Source organism: Malus sylvestris, chromosome 10 (assembly GCF_916048215.2).
Source record: "Malus sylvestris chromosome 10, drMalSylv7.2, whole genome shotgun sequence".
Lineage (NCBI taxonomy): Eukaryota > Viridiplantae > Streptophyta > Magnoliopsida > Rosales > Rosaceae > Malus > Malus sylvestris.
This window is the reverse complement of record NC_062269.1, coordinates 16,356,751-16,361,954: the sequence shown is the minus strand read 5'-3', so window position 1 is coordinate 16,361,954 and position 5,204 is coordinate 16,356,751. Positions and strand designations below refer to the sequence as shown.

At 39.3% G+C, this 5,204-nt stretch overlaps 1 long non-coding RNA gene across 1 annotated transcript; it reads right to left on the bottom strand.

The window, feature by feature from the left end:
* Positions 1–327: 327 nt before the first annotated feature.
* LOC126585528 (uncharacterized) lies at positions 328–4,393 on the bottom strand. The gene is made up of 2 exons (XR_007610568.1): positions 4,171–4,393; positions 328–430 (listed from the first exon to the last, which is right to left on the bottom strand). It is a non-coding gene; the product is annotated as an uncharacterized LOC126585528 (long non-coding RNA).
* Between the last annotated feature and the right edge of the window lie 811 nt (positions 4,394–5,204).

Here is a 5,204-nt window from a genome sequence, read left to right as displayed (position 1 = left end):
ATTAACCCTCAGTTTTTCCACAAGTTATTGGGTTGGATGATTGCATACGACAACCCAAAACATTCCCTACAAGTTCCTTACATGAATTGCATAATAGAGATACAAGCAAGAATCATTAAGTTCTATGAAAAACATAAGCATTGACGAGGCACTCGTTACTATGATTTGCATGAAACTTATGCCAAGAATTTACTTAACGTGATTGTGACTAGCAACCTTCACTACTTGTGAATATAAGTTCATAACGATTAGGTGAAACTCCCTTATATTCTAGCATCAAATTCATGCATGTAAATTAAGTATGCATCCTTAATCGACATACAAAAATAAGTTATCAATCAAGCAGTTAAGCAAATTAAATCACAACTCAGAAATCACAACTGAAGGTAATCAATTCATATTACAAATATATTCATGGCTTTGAATTAACCTCTAGCCAAAATAAATTTAGTTACACATTATTTTCAAATTAAACCAAAAGTAAAACATGGGTTTGAGAAGATAAAACCAAGAAGAATGGAGTGAAACTTTGCTCTTTGTGTTGCTCACGCTTGGTTCTGTGCTCTCTGATCTCCCCTGTGCTGATTTCTGCGCTGTTTCCTCCTGACCTTCACGCTGCCAAAGGCAGCTCCCTCTCTCCCCGCGTCTCACTTTGTCCACTCTCCTCTTCCGCGTCAGTCCCAGCTGCATGGGCAGCTTTCCTCTGATTCTCCCTGGCGTCTGACTCTGTCCGTCCCGCTCCCCCAATTTCCTGCGCCCTACTCCCATCCTTTTCTTCCCCTTTCACGCTGCCCAAAGGCAGCCTTCTTATCCGCACTTCTCTCCCCCGTTTATTCTTCTGACCCCCCAAGTGCACCATCTACCTCACTTTCTCTTCTTTCTTCACCACCTCTGAAAAATGTCTGGCCCTTCCGATCGTCGTTTTGACTTGAACCTTGGTGAAGAGGTAGCTCCTCCATCTCCAGACAACATATGGCGCGCATCTTTCATATCCCCTACTGGTCCTCTTACCGTTGGGGATTCGGTGATGAAAAATGACATGACCGTTGCGGTGGTGGCCCGGAACCTTGTCACCCCCAGATATAACAGACTGCTCGCTAGACGATCTGATGAATTGGCGGTTAAGGAGTCTCTGGCTCTTAGCGTGCAGTGTGCGGGTTCTGTGTCCAACATGGCCCAACGCCTATATGCTCGAACCCGTCACGTTGAATCGTTGGTGGCTGAAATACAGAGTCTCAAAGAGGAGATTAGAGGACTCAAGCATGAAAATAAACAATTGCATAAGCTTGCACACAACTATGCCACAACCATGAAGAGGAAAATTGACCAGATACATGAATCTGATGGTCAGAGTTTACTTGATCATCGGAGGTTTGTGGGTTTGTTCCAACAGCATCTGCCTTCGTCTTCTGGAGCAGCATCGCGTAGTGAAGCTCCAACTGATCAACCTCTGTTGCCTCCTCCTTCTGTGGCCCCGCCGACTGTTGAAGCACCGCCGACTATTGAAGCACCACCTGACCAATGAATGCTATTAGTTTACACATCATTGTAAAATATTTTTACTTTTATGTTTTTTTTTTTTTTTTTAAGTGTTTTTTTTTTTTTTTGTTTTAAATATAAATTAATGTAAAAAGACTTTGGTTAACCTTCCCCCACACTTAAACTAAATAACACAAACTCACAGAAATCAACCAAATAACACAACTAACTAAACAAAACAAAATGAAAGCAGTAAAGATAAGGGTGTAAGAATGCAAATCTGATTGGGTTAGCGATTCCAAAGTCTCCCTTCGTTGAATGCTTGGGTTGCCTCCCAAGAAGTGCTTGATTTAACGTCTTTAGCCGGACGAATCTTTCCTTTAAATTCCCCTCGGCTCCAAAGCATGGAATTTATCTTTTAATGGGAGGTGACACTTGAAATGATTCGGCAATGGTTTAAATTCAAGAGTGGGTGCCTGAATCATCAAAATCAGAAACATGTTAGTATAAATTAAAATTGAAATTGGAGAAGATGGCTTACTTTCTTTTTCCGACACAAACTCAATGACAAACACCACATTTGTGAACATTTCAGGGACTTTGAACTTGGCCAGGTTTACTATGATGGTTGTGGCTAGTCCCGTGTCATCAAACTCAACTGCTTTGGGCTTGATTGTCTCATGCACAACCTCTTGGATGTATTCTTGATATGCTTCAACCACTTCATTTTCTTGAATCTCTTTTCTTGGTGTGCAAGGTTCTTTGAACGTTTCCATACCATCGGGAACTTCTTTTGGTGCACCAAGAATTAGGATATCACTTTGCACCTTTGGAAGAGCTTCCACAATGTCTTTTTCACTCTCTTTGATATTTGGAATCAAAAACCTGCAAGGACAAAGGACATTTGGTGGAATAATGTTAGAATGAAGTGGATTTAGAACTTCCTCACCTGAGTTGGATGACATAGGGATTTGAGGAGCTTGCAGCAAGAATTCTTCTAAACTGCCCAGGTCGTCCTCCTCCTCTTCTGCTTGCAGCAGCAATTCATCCATGTTCGGGATGTGTTTGGATGGTTCTGGGACAGCTTCATCCTTCATGTCACCTTCCAAAGTGATAGCATCGTGGATTTCAAAATCTTCCTTCGAATTTTCAACAGTTGAGCTGGAGAGTTCACTTTGCTCTTGAATTTGTACCATGAATTCCATAATCTCTCCCATTTGACTCTTCAATTTATCCAACTTCTTGGCTTGATTTTGTGAGCCCTGCACCAAAGAATTTAATTCATCAAAAATTTGATTGTAATCTATTGACGAATCTGAGTTTGATTGGGCATATTGTATATGAGGTTGTGGTGGCTGCATAGGTCCTGAATAGAACTCCTCATATGGCTGCCAATATCCTTCATGTTGAACTTGTTGAGCTTCCCACCACATAGAGTTTGAATGATCACTCCAATCTTTTTGTGAACATTGATTGGCTTGATATCCTTGCCTATAAGATGCACCAAATATAGGGACATTTTGCATTGTGGTCCTTTCGGCATACTGCGACATTTGAGAAGTAAGATTTGCCAATTGAGCTTGAATGCTAGCAAAATCCATGTCTTACTTCTCTAGTACCTAAAATCAAAGAAAGAAAAATAAATCAAATATCAAAAGTAAAATACACAAACACCAATATAAACATAAACAAAAACAAAAATAAAGGGATTAGCAAAGTTGCTAATCCCCGGCAACGGCGCCAAAATTTGATGTGAGAATTACTTGACACACAAATTAAACCCTCTTTTTGACAATTGTAGTATAGATGTAAGTAGGGTATCGTTCTAGGCCGGGGATTAGGAGGGATTGCTAATCTATTCTAAATTAATTTAAAAATATTAAACAAGACTCAAGGACACAAAACTAGGCTAAAAACTCTAATAACTCGAAACACACTTAGAATGACTCAAAATAATGAAAACAATCAAATTAGACACTAGGAACTGAAATGGACGGAAATTGAATTAAAAGATTAATAACAATGAAAACTAACTAAATAATATAATTTAATAATGGGGGGTTTGGTTTTGATGAAAAGTAAATTAAACTTAAATAAATTACAGAATTGACAAAAGCATGAATTAAGGTGAAATGATAGGTGACGGACTAGCTAGAGGGTTCTTCTCCACACATGACACATATGCAACCTAAATTGATTTTCAGTTGTTCTTTCAATAAATTGTAAATCTCAACGCCCCAAATTAACCGTGAATTGCACTAATTAACCCTCAGTTTTTCCACAAGTTATTGGGTTGGATGATTGCATACGACAACCCAAAACATTCCCTACAAGTTCCTTACATGAATTGCATAATAGAGATACAAGCAAGAATCATTAAGTTCTATGAAAAACATAAGCATTGACGAGGCACTCGTTACTATGATTTGCATGAAACTTATGCCAAGAATTTACTTAACGTGATTGTGACTAGCAACCTTCACTACTTGTGAATATAAGTTCATAACGATTAGGTGAAACTCCCTTATATTCTAGCATCAAATTCATGCATGTAAATTAAGTATGCATCCTTAATCGACATACAAAAATAAGTTATCAATCAAGCAGTTAAGCAAATTAAATCACAACTCAGAAATCACAACTGAAGGTAATCAATTCATACTACAAATATATTCATGGCTTTGAATTAACCTCTAGCCAAAATAAATTTAGTTACACATTATTTTCAAATTAAACCAAAAGTAAAACATGGGTTTGAGAAGATAAAACCAAGAAGAATGGAGTGAAACTTTGCTCTCTGTGTTGCTCACGCTTGGTTCTGTGCTCTCTGATCTCCCCCGTGCTGATTTCTGCGCTGTTTCCTCCTGACCTTCACGCTGCCAAAGGCAGCTCCCTCTCTCCCCGCGTCTGACTCTGTCCGTCCTGCTCCCCCAATTTCCTGCGCCCTACTCCCGTCCTTTTCTTCCCCTTTCACGCTGCCCAAAGGCAGCCTTCTTATCCGCACTTCTCTCCCCCGTTTATTCTTCTGACCCCCCAAGTGCACCATCCACCTCACTTTCTCTTCTTATTTTATTCTTGCCCTCATGCCTTTGTCTGCCAATCCCCTTTTTTTTTTATTATTTTCTTTCCCTGGCAGCTTTGCTGCTCTCTTGATTCCCCATTTATTTCCTCCTCTCTCACCTACTCTCCCTCTGACGCTTGTTCTGTTTCCGTGCTTCTGTTTTTCTCATGCCCTCTCACTTGCTGCAAGAGGCAGCGTTATTTTTTTCTACAGCTGCCACGGGGCAGCTCTCCTTAGGCGCTGCGAGAGGCACTCGCTTTTTTTCTATTCTCTCATCCTTGTCATGTATCATAAACGTCCCAGACATTTGAATTATTTTAAATTGACCCTTCAAGAAATTTCAATATATGTTAGAATAACAGAAGTCTCCAATAAGCACATGCAGAATGATCATTTTTTATACTCTTTAAATGCTGCTTTCTTTTCTCCTTTCAACCCCCACAACAACTCTTGTCCGTTGCTTTTAACAAAAAGCAAGTTCCCACCATTCCACTACTAATCCCATTTCACTAACCCTTTTCCATATTAAATATCCGGTTCATTTGATTTGTGGCCTTGCCACATCATGCTGCTTATATATTTATTATTATTATTATTTATTTGCTTAGTCGAAAGGATGAATGAGATGTTAGTTTTGACGAATTTATTACATAAAATTTCACTT